This window comes from Rhinoraja longicauda, chromosome 14 (genome assembly GCF_053455715.1).
Source record: "Rhinoraja longicauda isolate Sanriku21f chromosome 14, sRhiLon1.1, whole genome shotgun sequence".
Taxonomy (NCBI): Eukaryota; Metazoa; Chordata; class Chondrichthyes; order Rajiformes; family Arhynchobatidae; genus Rhinoraja; species Rhinoraja longicauda.
The window spans coordinates 43,570,462-43,588,802 of record NC_135966.1 but is presented as its reverse complement, the minus strand read 5'-3'; positions in this window follow the sequence as shown (position 1 = coordinate 43,588,802).

Genomic DNA, 18,341 nt, shown 5'->3' with positions numbered 1-18,341 from the left:
ATATCCTGATATTTGAAAACTTTGCCAGAGTAAGCAGATTGCACAGATAAACTTTGTTACTTCCCAAATAATCTTCAAACCATTCCCTCCACCACATTAATACTGTATATTGATTTTTTTTTCCTAAATCAGGTTTTCCAACTTTGAACTGTCCATAACTCTCTGCCTGGTGCAATTAGCTGAGAGATTTGTCAGAATGTGTGATAATTAAGCCCTATCCATCCAGATATGAGTTACCCACTGAGCTGAGCTATTACGCTGGCCAAGATTTTACAATCCCTTACGCAGCGTTTGAATAAACCATTCTGCAGCTGTACACTTTCCTGAATCTTTGTTCACTGTGCACTAGATGCTCAATCCCTTTCTGTTAGTCTCAGAGGATGATACAGATCTCATTGCCTCACTTGAAGAGCTGCATAGATTTTCTGCCATGTGGCCCACCCAATAGGTCATCCCTTAACCAAAGCCAGGCGACTCTTTGCATCCTGGTTCCAGAAAGAGGATCTGCAATCATTCACTACAATCACTCCACTCTTTTAAATTTTGTTTAGGTTAGTTTAGAGATACAGCGCGGAAACAGGTCCTTCGGCCCACCGAGCCCGCATCGACTAGCGATCCCCACACATTAACACTATCCTACTAATACGGACAATTTATACATACACCAAGCCAATTAACCTACACACCTGTATGTCTTTGGAAATCTTTATTTCAACAGCAGCATTTCTTACTCTAAATGTGCTCATCTTAATCTCTTGTCCGATCTGTAGGAGGCAACTGCAGATGCTGGTTTAAACCGAACATAGACACAAAAGCTGGAGTAACTCAATGGGTCAGACAGCATCTCTGGAGAAAAGGAATAGGTGACGTTTTGGGTTGAGACCCTTCTTCAGTCCAAAGATGGGTCTTGGCCCGAAAAGTCACCGATTCCTTTTCTCCAGAGATGCTGTCTGTCCCGCTGAGTTACTCCAGCTTTTTTGTGTCTATCTTCTCAGATCTGTCGATCTCCCACTCCCAGGGCCAAATGACTCTTGTCGACGCCAGGAACCGACCAGCGAGGCCTACCGTGACCGTCGAGGCCTGCAGCCCATCGACCTCCCTGAGCCTCCAACTAACTCTACCGTTCCCCCCTCCCTGGAGCTGCTGACCCCACGACTGGTCCTGTGTGCCTGACCCTGTACATGCCCCAACTTGCAAGTGTCATTTCCAATGCTAATAATTCCCATTAACCTGCCATACTTTAAGGTCAAGCAGTTTTACAGTAAAGGTTGAGGATCTTGGTGATGCTGGTAGACTAATCAAGTTAGACACAAAAAAAGCTGGAGTAACTCAGTGGGTGAGACAGTCAGACAGCGGGTCGGAAAGTAACGATGATACAGGAAACAGGCCACTTATAGCTGTGGGCTGGGTGAAAATGGATTACAGACAATGAGACTCTGAAGCTGGTACAATGACTTGGGTGGAAGGGACAGAGGGATTGGGGAGATTGATGATAACACCATTGAATATCAAAGTGTAGGATGGAACTGCAGATGCTGGTTTAAACCAAAGATAGACACAAAAAGCTGGAGTAACTCAGCAGGTCAGACAGCATCTCTGGGGAAAAGGAATAGGTGACTCTTTGGGTAGAGACCCTTCTTCAAACTTAAATATATTCAAACATAAAAGTTTGGTGGTTAGAGAAAATCAAATAAAAACCTGCACATGCTGGAAATCTAACTTAAAAACAGAAAAAAAGGGTTGCAACTATGGGAAGAGAAACAGACAATGTTTCACATCGAACACCCTTCATTAGAAGCTTTTGCTAATGAAGGGTCTTCAACCTGAAAAGTTAAATCTGTTTTTCTTCCCCAGATTCAGCTTAACTTGCTAAGTATTTCCAGCATTTTCTGTTTTTAATTCTTGGATGGACTCTTTTTTACCATGAACATCACTTGCCACTCACTAACCCATGATGGTAGTGTAGTGGTAGAGCTACTGTCTTACAGCACCAGAGACCCGAGTTCGATCCCGATTACAGGTGCTTGTCTATACGGAGTTTGTACGTCTTCCCTGTGACCTTTGTGGGTTTTTACAAGATATTCAGTTTCCTCCCATACTCCAAAGACGTACAGGTTTGCTGGTTAATTGGCTTGGTATAATTGTCTAAATGTAAAAAATTGTCCTTAGTGTGTGTAGGATAGTGTTAATGTGCAGGAACGCTGATCAGTGTGGATTCAGTGGACCGAAGGGTCTGTTTCCACACTGTATCTCTAAACTAAACTAAACTAAACTAAACTTAACATTGTCTGCAGGCATAAATAATTGCACCTGCTAAGGAGTTGCAAGTAGAATTGTGCAACCAAAAGTGAACATCTGGACTTCTGACCATGTTTAAGTTTAGGTTTGTTATTATTATTCCTGAGGTACAGTGAAAAGCTTTGTTCTGCATGCTATCCAATCAGATCAAATGATACTATACATAAATGCAATCACGTCTAACCCAAGTACAATATGTCGCGCAAAGGGGAAAATACAGAATGCAGAATCTATTTCTCAGCATTGTAGCGCAACAGTTCCAGAGACACAATCCAATGTCTGCAATCGGGTGAAGTGGACAGTACCCAAGCTTATGGAAGGACCGTTCAGAAGCCTGGTAACAGAGGGGAGGAACCTGTGGCTGAGTTTGGTGGTGTGCGGTTTCAAGCTACTGTACCTTTTCATTGACCGGAGCAGGGGGAAGAAGGAATGAACAGACTGGGCTACGTCTACAACTCTGTGCAATTTCTTACAGTCTTGGGCAGAACTGTTCCCAAACCAAGCTGTGATGTAGCTCAAAGTGGTGCATCTGTAGAAGTTTGTAAAGTTATTTGAGACATGCCAAATTTCCTCATCCAGAAGAAAGAAGAGGCGTTGGTGTGCCTCCTTAGCTGGCATCAATGTGATTGGTCCATGACAGACCATTGGTAATATTATGCAAGGAGATCATTGAGGAAGTCGTTGAACACAGATGGGCCTAGGATACTGCCTTGAGGAACCCCTGCAACAATGTCTGGTATGATTGACTTCTAACATCCACAACCATTTTCCTTTACGTAAGATGCAAGTTTAACTATAGGTGTATCCATTGGCTTCAGTTTTACCAGGCCACTCTCAGTCAAATACTGCCCAGATGTCAAGAGTAGGTGCAGCCACCTGACCTCTGGAACCACTTTGTGAGTTCATATTTGGATCAAGGCAGTGAACAAATCTGGAGATAAGTGGTCCTGATGAAATCCAAATTGGGCATTGATACAATACAATACAATACAATATATCTTTATTGTCATTGTACCCAGGGGTACAACGAGATTGGGAATGCGCCTCCCATACGATGCAATAATTTAGGTAATTTAGACAGCAGCAACCCAACGAAACGAACAGTTGTAACAGTTTTGGACAGGGTAAAGTGCAAGTTGATCTATGTGTTGTGGCCATCCGGCTCAGCAGGACCGGTTCATAGCAGCTATGGCCCTGGGGATGAAGCTGTTCCTGAGTCTGGAGGTGCGGGCATAGAAGGCCTTGTATCGTCTGCCCGATGGAAGGAGTTCGAACAGACTGTTGCAGGGGTGTGAAGAGTCTTTGTGGATGCTGGTGGCTTTTCTGAGGCATCGTGTGTTGTAGATGCCCTCCAAGTCTGGTAGCTGTGTTCCGATGGCCCTCTGAGCTCTATGGACTACCCGCTGTAGAGCTTTCCTTTCTGCCTCCGTGCAGCTGAGGTACCACACAGGGATTCCATGCGTTAGGATGCTCTCTATGGTGCAGCGGTAGAAGGTCGTCAGCAGCTGTTGGGGTAGACCAGACTTTTTCAGTGTTCTTAAGTAGAACAGTCTTTGTTGTGCCTTCTTGACCAGCGCAGCAGTGTTATTGGACCATGTTAGGTCCTCCGAAATGTGAGTGCCCAGAAACTTGAAGCTGGACACTCTCTCCACACTGACCCCGTTGATAGAGATCGGGGCATATTCCCCGTTATGTGACCTACGGAAGTTGATGATCAGCTCCTTGGTCTTGGTGGTATTTAGGGACAGGTTGTTATATTGTGGATTGGTAGAGTGGATTATTGACGTCATGTCATGTACACTGTCCGTTACTTTGCTGATGGTTGACACCAGACTGATTGGGAAGTAATTGGAATGATTGGATTTCTTTTCCATTTTGTGAACACAACAAACGTGGACATATTTTTTCGCAACGTTGTAACTGTATTGGGACAACTTGGCTCGAGCAACAGGCGGATCTGGGTTCAGGTCTCCACTACAACTAGGATGTTGTCTATGTCCACACCCCCTCTGTATCCAGAACTCTCAGCTGCTTCTTGATATTACTTGCATATAAGGACAAGAAATAGAAGAAGTAGGCCATTCAGCCCTCATGCCAGTTCCATTATTCAAGTAAGATCGCGGTTGATCTTTTATTTCAGAGCTATGTTTCTGTACCAAACCATATCCCTTGATTCCCATTACATTCAAAGATCTATTAATCTCTTGCTGCAATATAATCAGAAACCGAGCCTCTGCAGGACCTTTGGGTTGAGAATTCCAAAATTCACGACCCTCAGGGTTAAGAACATACCTCTCATTCTCATCAGTTCTGAATAGCTGACTCCATATCTGGGATTGTGATCCCTGGTTCTGGACACCTCATCCAGGGAAACATTATCCCTCCATCTGTCTTATCATGTCTAGTAAGAACTTTAATCAATTAAATTGGCTGATTACTGAATTCAGTGACTTTGGGAATCTCAGAAGGGATTCAAGTGGATCAACCATTCGACACTTCTGGTCGAACATGATTGGGAATAGTCCAGTCTTCCGCAGACCCAGCCTTCAAGGAGGATGTGAAGCTTTGTGGAGTCTCCTCTTCAAATTAGCTATTTAAAGTTCCACCACCATTCAAGATTGCAGAGCTTTGATCTGGTCTGCTGAATGTGGAATCAGTTAGCATGTCCCTTGCATACTCTTTATTCGGTTTAGCATGCAGAGAGAACTGGGTTCCACCTTTGCCAGCTTGGCATCTAATTTCTAGGTGTGCTTGGTGCTGTTTCAGCAATCTTTCTGGATTCCTTATTGAACCAGGACTGACAATACAGCTTGAACCAGGACTGACGATACAGCTTGATTATAATGATAAAGTGAGGGAGCTGCCAGGCCATGAGGTTACAGACAGTGAAGGTACACACTACTGCAGGTGGTCCACAGTATTCATGCATGCCCAATTTTGAGTTACCAGATCTGTTCTGAGTCTACCTCATTTAATTCAATTGCAACTATTTTTGTTTTTCTTCCTCTGCACTGAAAAGAACACAGTGATCAACTCAAAAGAACAATACAGGCTGGGAAAATTAGAACTGAAGGCAGTTCTTTAAGGACAGGTAATGGCAGCGGATTATGTTCAAGCAACAGTGCTGAACTACCATGTGGATGGTCCTTCCAGGACTTCACTAGACTTTCAATGGATCAATCTGGCATCAAAAGCCTAAAACAAATACCTCTGCCTTCCATTGTTGGAACCAAGGCCACACTTTTGAATGATGTACAGTGCATTCAGAAAGTATTCAGACCCCTTCACTTTTTCCACATTTTGCTACATTACAGCCTTATTTTAAAATGGATTAAATTCATTTTTTTTAATCATCAATCTACACACAATACCCCATATTTTCATATATATATATTTATTCAATAGGTCACATTTTAAACTGGGTCTATCCAGTCATAATTTTGGTATTTTGAAAATATTTGAAAGTTTATGTTAGAAAGTGGAAATAACCAGTCTCTTCACAGATGACAATGGTCAGAAACGCCATAACACACAAATAATCAGACTCATTTAAAAGGTTTGGACAAATGATAAGGTTCAATCAAACTCCAATCTCCCGAAACTAAAGATAGCATGTTAATGCTGTGGATGAGGATATAGGCTCAAGAAAGCACTCTGTAATCCCAATAATATTCATGAAATAATTCATCCTGTTCCTCGGTGAGAAATATAAGTAGGTTAATTATCATTTCCCAGAAAGCAACACAGAAAAAAAGATATTTGAAGTCTATAAAGAACAAAAATTTTGAAGAATGGTTATGAAACCTCACCGTGAATGAACTGTTGGAGCTACTTTGGAGGCAGTCAATGTGCAATGAGAGCAATTAAATATACAACTATATAAAGGTTTTAGCAGAGTAAGTTTAATCTGTTAGCTACATTTTGAATCTTCTTAGCAAATTTACATTTTAAAATGGAGACCTGACTGAGTTTAATTCATAATTCTTCTTTCACTTGAATTTACTTGGTAACAGGTTTTCCCATTTAGAAATAGTACTCTACTGTGAAAATGTGCCTTGTCACTTCAGTGCAAGACTGAAGACATTCAAGGATTCTTATCTATATGAGTTCATATGCAATCTCATATGCACCTATTTAAATCACCATAACCCACTCTAAATTGAATGTGGGTGACTTGATTTGACAAACCACACATTGCCCTGCAGTGCCTTCAGTTTTCTAAATCTTACGATCACTATTTTTTCTTTAATATTCAGTTGCACATCAATAATTTCTTCTTTATTTCTCTCTATCTCTCACTTGCACTCACTCCTGTTGGCATGCACCTGTTGGCCATGCACCTGTTGCCATGCACCTGTTGGCATGCACCTGTTGGCAAGCACCTGCTTCTTTTGCACTGGTAGATAGTTATTCTTCCTCTGTCCAAGCCTTTCTCTTTCACGTAGTGTTTTATCCCGCCCATATTCCTTTCTATCCATAACTGTTGATCTTCCTTTCCAGTCTGCTTTGCTCTGTGTCCATCCTTCACTTCTTGGTTTGTCTCTCCATTGACTTTACTTTCTATCTGACTTGTTTATTTTCAGTTGCAGGAGTGCCTTTCCAATAAGTCTACTTTTCTTCTTTATGGATTGTTTTAGACACTTTCCTCCTATCTCAATAAAAGAATAAAAATAAATAGTGGAAATTAAATTTTTACGGAAGCCAACCTACCCCCCAATTTATAACAGTAAAGGGGCGGTACAGTGACATTAGCAGTAGAGCTACTGCCTTACAGCGCCAGAGACACAGGTTTGATCCTGACTGCGGGTGCTGTCTGTACGGAGTTTGTACGTACTAGGTTAATTCCTGGAATGGCGGGACTATCATATGTTGAAAGACTGGAGCGACTAGTCTTGTCAAGTCAAGTCAAGTCAAATTTATTTGTCACATACACATACTCGATGTGCAGTGAAATGAAAGTGGCAATGCCTGCGGGTTGTGCACAAAAATAATTACAGTTACAGCATATAAATAAAGTTAATAAGTTACTAAACATAGCACAAAAAGTGTCGACAAAAATTTAGTCTCTGGGGTTATCAAAGTTGACAGTCCTGATGGCCTGTGGGAAGAAGCTCCGTCTCATCCTCTCCGTTTTCACAGCGTGACAGCGGAGGCGTTTGCCTGACCGTAGCATCTGGAACAGTCCGTTACTGGGGTGGCAGGGGTCCCTCATGATCTTGCTTGCTCTGGATCTGCACCTCCTGATGTATAGGTCCTGCAGGGGGACGAGTGTAGTTCCCATGGTGCGTTCTGCCGAACGCACTACTCTCTGCAGGGCCATCCTGTCCTGGGCAGAGCTGTTCCCAAACCAGACTGTAATGTTGCTGGACAGGATGCTCTCTACAGCCCCAGAGTAGAAGCAATGAAGGATCCTCAGCGACACTCTGAATTTCCTCAGTTGTCTAAGGTGGTAAAGGCGCTGCTTAGCCTTACCCACCAGTGCGGCAATGTGCGTTGCCCACGTCAGATCCTCTGCGATGCGGACTCCCAAGTATTTGAAACTGCTCACCCTATCCACAATAGACCCATTTATCTCCAGTGGCGTGTACGTCCTTGGATGTTTAGCCCTTCTGAAGTCCACAATCAGCTCCTTTGTTTTAGTGACATTCAAGAGGAGGCTATTGTCCTGACGCCAGAGTGCCAGATCAGCCACCTCCTCCCGGTAGGCCTTCTCATCGTTGTTGGAGATCCGGCCCACCACCACAGTGTCATCAGCAAACTTGATGATGGAGTTTGAGCTGAACCTGGCCCTACAGTCATGTGTGTACAGGGAGTACAGTAGGGGGCTAAGGACGCAGCCCTGGGGGGATCCTATGTTCAGGGTGAGGGAGCTAGATGTGTGTTCCCCCATCCTGACCACTTGGGGCCTGGCAGTGAGAAAGTCCAGGACCCAGGCACACAGAGGGGTGCTAAGCCCCAGTTCCAGCAGCTTCTCAACCAGTCTGCTGGGGACTATTGTGTTGAATGCTGAACTAAAGTCAATGAACAGCATCCTCACATAGCCCCCCTGGCTGTCCAGATGAGAGAGAGCGGTGTGTAGAACCTGGGAGACCGCATCATCCGTGGACCTGTTCGGACGGTATGCGAACTGTAGTGGGTCCATGTTGCGAGGAAGGAGGGCGCAGATGTGCTTCTTGACTAGCCTCTCCAAGCATTTCATGACAACCGAGGTGAGGGCCACCGGTCGGTAGTCATTTAAACACGCTGGAGAGGCATTCTTTGGCACCGGTGCAATGATGGATCTTTTGAAGCATGCAGGGACCACGGACTTTGCCAAGGAGAGGTTGAATATTGTGGTGAGCACTGGAGCAAGCTGAGTAGCACAAGACTTTAGTACTCGCCCAGATATACCATCTGGGCCTCCAGCTTTCCTCGTGTTCACACGCGTCAGAGCCCACCTCACCTCATGCTCGGACACCGAGAATGTGTGCACATCCCCGGCGGTGGATCCCCCTCCAGCCTCGCTAGCCAGCGCCCCTTCGGTGCTGTTTTTAGACGGCGAGCTGGTGGTGTTACCCGTCTCAAACACTGGAATTTAGAAGGATGAGAGGAGATCTTATCGAAACGTATAAGATTATTAAGATTATTAAGGGGTTGGACACGTTAGAGGCAGGAAACATGTTCCCAATGTTGGGGGAGTCCAGAACAAGGGGCCACAGTTTAAGAATAAGGGGTAGGCCATTTAGAACTGAGATGAGGAAAAACTTTCTCAGTCAGAGAGTTGTGAATCTGTGGAATTCTCTGCCTCAGAAGGCAGTGGAGGCCAATTCTCTGAATGCATTCAAGAGAGAGCTGGATAGAGCTCTTAAGGATAGCGGAGTCAGGGGGTATGGGGAGAAGGCAGGAACGGGGTACTGATTGAGAATGATCAGCCATGATCACATTGAATGGCGGTGCTGGCTCGAAGGGCCGAATGGCCTCCTCCTGCACCTATTGTCTATTGTCTATTCTCCCCGTGACCTGCGTGGGTTTTCTCCGAGATCGTCTGTTTCCTCCCACATTCCAAAATCGTACAGGTTTGAAAGTTAATTGGCTTGGTATGAATGTAAAAAATTGTCCCTAGTGTGTGCAGGATGGTGTTAATGTGCAGGGATCGCCGGTCGGTGCAGACTCGGTGGGCTGAAGGGCCTGTTTCCGCGCTGTATCTCTAAACTAAACTAAACTAAATATTACTTAAAGGTTAATGAGCCTGGAAACTGATACATTCCTAGCGTCTGATAATGTACATCAAAGAGATGGCAAAAGATGCAGTGAATGCTACAGTTAACATTCCCTAAAATTGTAAAGATTCTAAATGGTTCTCACAAATTGGAGATTAGCAAAGGTGGGCCTCATAGGAAGTAGGAGAAATGCTGCATTCCACAATGTAGGATGTGTTATTAGGACACTTGGGAAATTATAAAATGACTAACTAATTGGATGAGTTGAGGAACAACTAGAGGATATTTCTGAAGAATTTGAATTGTCCAATGCAGGTTGTTGAACCAAGTTAGAGCACATGATGATGATGATACTTTATTGTCATTTGTACTTCGCGAGGTGCAGCAGAATTATTTGTTTTTGATAACAAAGTACCCAAAAGAGTTGCCACAAAAGCACCGACAAAGTTACAAAAAGTACTCATTCTCTTCTTCGTTTCCCCCCCCACCCCCACGCTGGGTCCGCCCTCCTTGCAGACAGCACCCGTAGTGAGGATCGAACCCGGGTCTCTGGCGCTATAAGGCAGTTGGTCTAGCGCTACGCCACCTTGCCGCCCTGAGGCGTGTTTCCACCAGGAAAGTAGTGATTGGTAGGTGACTATAAATTGTTCCTAGAGATTAATGGTAGAATCTGGAGGGATTTGATGGCAATAGGGGGAAAGGAAAGGGTCAGTTATCTCGCTGTGTGGCTGTATTCTGGGAACTTCCCATTCATCATTAACCACTTTCTAGTAAAAAGGAGAATGTGAACTTCCAGGTTCAATTTTATTTTACCTGGTAAGTTAAGGGAAAACATGCCGTAACCTTATGTGTAGGAAAGAACTGCAGATGTTGGTTTAAATCAAAGGTAGACACAAAATGCTGGAGTAACTCACCGGGACAGGCAGCTGTATGCCTTAACCTTATTTTGCTTGACATTGGTATTGAAGAGGTGTTTCAAAGTTTCCAATGTTGCAGTTAGTGGCAGCACAGACAATCCAAATTGACCTTCATCTTCTAGCATTTCTCTCCGTGGCGTATATATATTCTTTTATGCAGGGCCACTTTCAAACCAAAATGCCGAGCATCATTGTTTGAATGCTTTTTGGTGTAATTTCAAATGAGTGCAGAAAAATAAAATGGAAAATTTAAAAAAGCAAAAATGAGGCAGCATGAAATTTGCCACCCATTACCATTTACACTGTATGTTCTGTGACGAAATAAGGTGCTACATCCTTCAGGGTTGCTGCTCCACCACTGCTAAATTAACTCAATCTTTATATAGTTGTTCTCCTCTGATAGCCATTCTCTTTAAAAGGATGTCCAGTAAAGTTCCAATAATTTGGAGCACAGTAATAGGGAAATCTGGCTTACCGGGTAATGTTTGCTCCACTCCCTTGCCTCCCACGTTTGCTTGGTTTCTATCCTCCCATCGCACTTACCCCAGTTCCCAAGCTTCCGTTTCCACTCACCAAGGCCCCAGAAGGGTCTCGACCCGAAACATCACCTATCCTTTTCATCTGAGATGCTGTCTGACCCGCTGAGTTACGCCAGCTTTTTGTGTCTGTCCCCAGATCTCATACTGCCTTCTATTCACTTGGCCACGGGCACCCACACTTCGTTTCTGCTCATTCCTTTTCAACTTACTTGCTTCACTGGAAAATGTATTTAGCGGCTGAGTGTGTCTTGACCAACCCAGCCAATATAAACTGTCAATCTGCCAGAGAATCAAGGGATTCCAATTTCTAAAGAGAGGGTGAAAGTGCACACTGTTCTACTGAATAAAATGCATCAGATAATTGTTGGCCACTCTAGATTTTGCACTGAGATACTGAATTATATCTGCATGAAAAATATATGAAGGTTCAGTACATTAACAAGACCAAGCCCAGACAAAGTTACAATCTCCTCACTACTAAGTACACACAACACATTGAATTTTACTCGCCTTCATGATGTCTGGACACACAAGTGCTGATATACATACAATTTTTCAAATGCCTAAATGCTTCCTACAGTCACAATGAATACAACTCCTAAATCAGGCAATATATATAATTTGGAAAGAACCATGTAGGAAGGAACCAAGGAATTGGGGGTTCTGCTGATGTCCTACTTGGCCTCAAAGAGGAGGTGCTGGAGGTCTTCGGCTTGACCCAGCAACTCAGTTTTGGCCTTGAAGAGGGAGTAATAGAGTCAAAGAGTGATACAGTGTGGAAACAGGCCCTTCGGCCCAACTCGCCCACTCCAGCCAACAATGTCCCAGCTACACTAGTCCCACTTGCCTGCGCTTGGTCCATATCCCTCCAAACCCGTCCTATCTATGTAGCTGTCTAATTGTTTCTTAAATGTTGGGACAGTCCCAGCCTCAAATACTTCCTCTGGTAGCTTGTTCCATACACCCACCACCCTTTGCGTGAAAAAGTTGCCTCTTGGATTCCTATTAAATCTTTTGCCCTTCACCTTGAACCTATGTCCTCGATTCTCCTCCTCTGGGCAAAAGACTCTGAGCATCTACCCAATCTATTCCTCTCATGATTTTGTATACCTCTATAAGATCACCCCTCACCCTCCTACGCTCCAAGGAATAGAGGCCCAACCTACTCAATCTCTTCCTGTAGCTCACACCCTCTAGTCCTGGCAACATCCTTGTGGTCTTGGGCTTGTCCCCACAGCTCAGCTTGCATCGAGGCTTCCACGGGAAGCACAGCTAGTAAGGAGGCAGCCATCTCCTCCTCCCCTTTACTCCCCTCCTTTGCTAGATGTTTTCAAGTGAGAGTTAGTGAGAGTTTTCAAGAATTAGCTCTTAGGGCTAAAGGAATCAAAGGTTATGGGGAAAAAGCAGGTACAGAGTACTGATTTTGGATGATCAGCCATGATCATATTGAATGGCGGTGCTGGCTCGAAGGGCCGAATGGCATATTCCTGCACCTATTTTCGATGTTTCTACCTTTGCTCTCCCCCCTTTGCTCTCCTCCTCCTGGCTGGTTAGAACAGCTTTGGTTTTAAGGAGTAAGGTTGATGGGGCACTGGTGAGTTAATCCAATCCAGTTTAGAGACAACAATATCTCTCTCAATGTCAGCAATACAAAGGATATAGTGATCAACTTCAGGAAGTGGAGCAGTGCACATACCCCAGTTTGCATTGACTAGGAGTAAATATCACCAACAACTTCTCCTGGACCACCCATATTGAAGCAATGGCTAAGAAATCCCACCAATGTCTACTTCCTTTGAAGGCTTCGGGAGTTCGGCATGTCCCCAACAACTCTCACCAACTTCTACAGATGCACCGTAGAGACCTTTTTCTAAGGATGCATCACAGCTTGGTTTGGGGACAGCTCCATCCAAGACCGCAAGAAATTGCAGCAAATTGTGGACGCAGCCCAGACCATCACACAAACCAACCTCCCTTCCATTTATACCTCACGCTACCTTGACAGGGCCAGCAGCATAATCGAGGACAAGTCGCACTTTGGCCACCCCCTCTTCTCCCCTCTACCATTGGGCAAAAGGTATAGAAGTGTGGAAAGGCACACCTTCAGATTCAGGGACAGTTTCTTTCCGTCTGTTATCAGGTAACTGAATGATCCGACCACAACTAGAGAGCAGTCCTGAACTATTATCTACCTTATTGGAGACCCTCGGGCTTTCTTTGATCGGACTTTACTGGCTTGATCTTGCATTAAACATTATTCACGTTATTCCCTTTATCACATATCTGCACATTGAGTGGCTCGATTATGATCAGGTATTATCTTGCCGCTGACTGGTTAGCACGCAACAAAAGCTTTTCAAAGCACCTCGGTACACATGACAATAAACTAAACCTTATTTATTTTATTTATCATTGTGTTCACTTTTAATCAATCAATATTCAGCTCCTCTTTTAAAATGTACACATTGTTAACATTGATGCTTCCCTGCTGAGAGTGACTGAAGTGGAGACAATTGCATTTATGATGTTTGTAAATTGGGAATGCGCGCAGATGAGCAGTGAGATCCTTTTGGAGTGAGTAGACTCTGACGAGGCTACTTTTCATGAAAACTTGGTTGTTCAAAGAGGCATCGGTGGTCAAGTACAAAACCATGATTAAGTTGTGAATGGTAAATTAAGTGTACATTTGAGCATGCTGTTACAAGTTAAATGGCAAAGGAGCAGAATAGATTAATGAGAACGGGACCATTGCAGTTAGGAAGTTGGATCCAACACAGCTGAAAAGATGAGGTTACTCACAGATATTTGTCAAGATTGGTATAAAGTAAATCATTCTAGACTGCTTCCACTGGGAGGTGAGGCAGTTGTTACAAGTTTAAATCATTCACAATGGAAATTAGAGGTATAACAAAGTTTATGCAGGGATTTATCAAATGTCAGAAGTCTAAAGCGATATCTGTTAAAAAAAAGCTAATTTAGTAGTTACTTCAAAAACATGAACACTAAGTGAGCAGGTGATCAGGATTAACCTACGACCTCAAGCACATCTTAGATTGCAAATGGCTGTTGCTTCACTGGAATAATTGTTGGCACGAAGACATTAACACCCGATCTGAAAGACCAAATATTACAAAATAATAGAATTGGTCTTTCTTTGATGGACTCTGTTTTAGTATTCAGCAGAAAGGTTGGGGAGTTATTGGAACCTGTATTCCCGCGAGGAGAGGAGCAAGTGGGGAGCGAGATAATATGAGATTCTCTAATCATCGAGAATTAGTAAATAGCTGCATTCAAAACTCTTCTAAATTATACTCAGTGGTACATTTCACTTAAAACATAGAACGCAGAACATAACAGCACAAGTTATAACCATAACCAGGCCCTTTGGCTCACAATGTCCATGCCAAACATAGTGCCAAGACAATGAATCTGAAGAAGGGTGACGGAGGAACTGAAGGAAATCCACATTAGGCAGGAAATGGTGTTGGGTAGACTGATGGGACTGAAGGCTGATAAATCCCCAGGGGCTGATGGTCTGCATCCCAGGGTACTTAAGGAGGTGGCACTAGAAATTGTGGACGCATTGGTGATCATTTTCCAATGTTCTATAGATTCCGGATCAGTTCCTGTGGATTGGAGGGTAGCTAATGTTGTCCCACTTTTTAAGAAAGGAGGGAGAGAGAAAACGGGAAATTATAGACCAGTTAGTCTGACATCAGTGGTGGGGAAGATGCTGGAGTCAATTATAAAAGATGAAATTGCGAAGCATTTGGATAGCAGTGACAGGATCGTTCTGAGTCAGCATGGATTTACGAAGGGGAAATCATGCTTGACTAATCTTCTGGAATTCTTTGAGGATGTAACCAGGAAAATTGACAGGGGAGAGCCGGTGGATGTGGTGTACCTTGACTTTCAGAAAGCATTTGACAAGGTTCCACATAGGAGATTAGTGGGCAAAATTAGAGCACATGGTATTAGAGGTAGGGTACTGACATGGATATAAAATTGGTTGACAGACAGAAAGCAAAGAGTAGGGATAAATGGGTCCCTTTCAGAATGGCAGGCAGTAACTAGTGGGGCACCGCAAGGCTCGGTGCTGGGACCGCAGCTATTTACAATATACATCAATGACTTGGATGAAGGGATTAAAAGTACCATTAACAAATTTGCAGATGATACAAAGCTGGGTGGTAGTGTGAACTGTGAGGAAGATGCTATGAGGTTGTAGGGTGACTTGGACAGGTTGTGTGAGTGGGCAGATGCATGGCAGATGCAGTTTAATCTGGATAAGTGTGAGGTTATCCACTTTGGTGGTAAGAATAGGAAGGCAGAGTATTATCTGAATGGTGTCAAGTTAGGAACAGGGGACGTACAACGAGATCTGGGTGTCCTAGTGCATCAGTCACTGAAAGGAAGCATGCAGGTACAGCAGGCAGTGAAGAAAGCCAATGGAATATTGGCCTTCATAACAAGAGGAGTCGAGTATAGGAGCAAAGAGGTCCTTCTGCAGTTGTACAAGGCCCTAGTGAGACCGCACCTGAAGTACTGTGTGCAGTTTTGGTCTCCAAATTTGAGGAAGGATATTCTTGCTATTGAGGGCGTGCAGCGTAGGTTTACTAGGTTAATTCCCAGAATGGCGGGACTATCATATGTTGAAAGACTGGAGCGACTAGGTTTGTATACACTGGAATTTAGAAGGATGAGAGGAGATCTTATCGAAACGTATAAGATTACTAAGGGGTTGGACACGTTAGAGGCAGGAAACATGTTCCCAATGTTGAGGGACCACAGTTTAAGAATAAGGGGCAGTCCATTTAGAACTGAGATGAGGAAAAACTTTTTCAGTCAGAGAGTTGTGAATCTGTGGAATTCTCTGCCTCAGAAGGCAGTGGCGGCCAATTCTCTGAATGCATTCAAGAGAGAGCTGGATAGAGCTCTTAAGGATAGCGGAGTCAGGGGGTATGGGGAGAAGGCAAGAATGGGGTACTGATTGAGAATGATCAGCCATGATCACATTGAATGGCGGTGCTGGCACGAAGGGCCGAATGGCCAAATGGCCTCCTCCTGCACCTATTGACTATTGTCTAATGAAGTGTTCCGACCTAAAACATCACCCATTCCTTCTATCCACAGATGCTGCCCATCCCGTTTAGTTACTCCAGCAGCTATCTATGGGGCCATCACTTATCTACCAGTACAGAACCCATATCCCTCCCTACACTGCATATCCACATGCCTTTTAAATGCCACTAACTTATCTACATTCCAGACTCTCTATGTCAAAAACCTGCCCCGCACATCTCCTTTAAACTTTGACTCTCTCACTGTAAAGCTCTGCCCTGTAGTATCTGTTTTTTCCATGGAAAAAGATTCTGTCTTTCTACCCTATTTATGCCTCTCATAATCTATATACTAAAACTCTCATTTGTTTGTTCGTTTGTTCCTGAACTACAGCCAAAACGGTACACGATAGCGCGACAATTTTAGGCCCACCTTACTCACCGTCATCCCTTTGGTGTTAATGGAAGAAGTTTCATTGAAATCGGTGTTATATTTTTTAAGTTATCCACATTTTAAAGTTAAAATCTATCTCCTAGGGAGGGATGGGGCAGGGAGAGAGGGAGGGGGTGAGGGAAGGGGAGGAGGGAGAATAAGGAGAGGTTGAGGGGGATAGAGAGGGGAGGGGAGGGGGATGGGGCAGATGGGGGAGGGAGGGAAGAGGGATTAGGGGAGGGGTAGAGGGGGAGAGGGGGAGGGAGGGAGGGGGAGAGGGGGGAGGGAGGATGGAGGGAGGATGGAGGGGGGAGGGGGTCTCCCTGCAATTAAAGTCTGTCCAAACCCTGTAGCTAATTCCCCTAATCCAAGCATAATTCTAGTAAACTTCCACTGCACCCCTTCAAAAGCCTCTACATCCTTTTTGTATTGGGCAAATTAATACTTTTTTCCCAAAATATGCTTTATTTGAGAAATAAATATATACAATACATGATCTTTACAAAACTCTATCCAGTATTCTCGGAGGCTATACGTACATTCAATGCTGTTTACACAAATTGCACAATTTTTTATCCGCCATCCATGCCACTCATGTGGCCCACTGGCGTGGAATCCCTTCCCTTATTTTGAGGGGCGTCTCTCTCCACCACACCCTGCTCCCCATGTCCAGCAGCGGAAGGACCACAGACTGTGGTCCTCCCCCACAGAGCCTTGGCGTTGGCTGCACCGAGCTTCAGTGCATCCATCAGCACGTACTCCTGCAGTCTGGAGCGGGCCAGTCAGCAACAGTTCCCGACGGACATCTCACTCTGCTGGGAGACCAACAAGGTTCGGGCAGACCAAAGAGCGTCTTTCACCGAGTTGGTGACCTTCCAGCAGCACTTGATGTCAGTCTTTGAATGTGACCCCGGGAACAGTCTGTAAATCACAGAGTCCTCTGTGACGGAGCTGTTTGGATTAAATCGTGACAGGGACCCTTGCAAACCTCTCCAGGCTCTGCAAATCCACACTCTGCGAAGAGGTGGGCAACTGTGTCCTCTCCATAGCAGCAGTCCCGAGGGCAGCGTGCACTGTTAGTGCAATACTGCACACAATACTCCAAATGTGGCCTGACCAAAGTTGTCTAAAGTTACATTATGATTTCCTGACTCTTATACTCAATGATAGCAAGCAAGCATGCCATGTGCTTTATTTAATTAAGAACTTTCATAAGAACTCATTTAGAAGCTGTTGAAATGATAAAGATAGGAATCTCAGCAAATGACAGGCTGTTGTAAATAGCACCATGGTCTTAAAACTCCATTATATTAATTAAAATGGAGTGATGTTATTAGATAGCAAGCTGCCTTTGATTCCTAACATAAATTACAATCTAGAAGCACCATTTCAATATATTTATGTGTTTACAGAGATAAGAATAAGAACTGCAAGCAAAACAATTTGAAATAAAATTGGAAAGAGTGAAAATAAGGACTCCTATATATCGGCGAGACCAAACGCAGACTGGGTGATCGTTTCGCTGAACACCTTCGCTCAGTCCGCCTGGGCCTATCTGATCTCCCGGTTGCCAAACATTTTAACTCCCCTTCACATTCCCACACTGACCTTTCTGTGCTACAACCATCTTACATTTTGAACATTGTTGTATTTAATTAAACACACGATTTTCATGTTATGATTTTCTGCAACCGTGGACTTGCTTGACAGTGGAAAAGCCTAATGTCTGTCAAATTGGCAATCAGACTGCTTTTTCCCAAAGTATATTTGTGCATGTCAGATTGAGATTTATTTTGTAAAGTACAGAGAGTTATTTTCCAAAGGATTGTTAGGTAAGTGGATGCAATTGCTTTTGCTTGTATGTTGTACCAGTGTGGTAAAGGTGAAAACCAAAG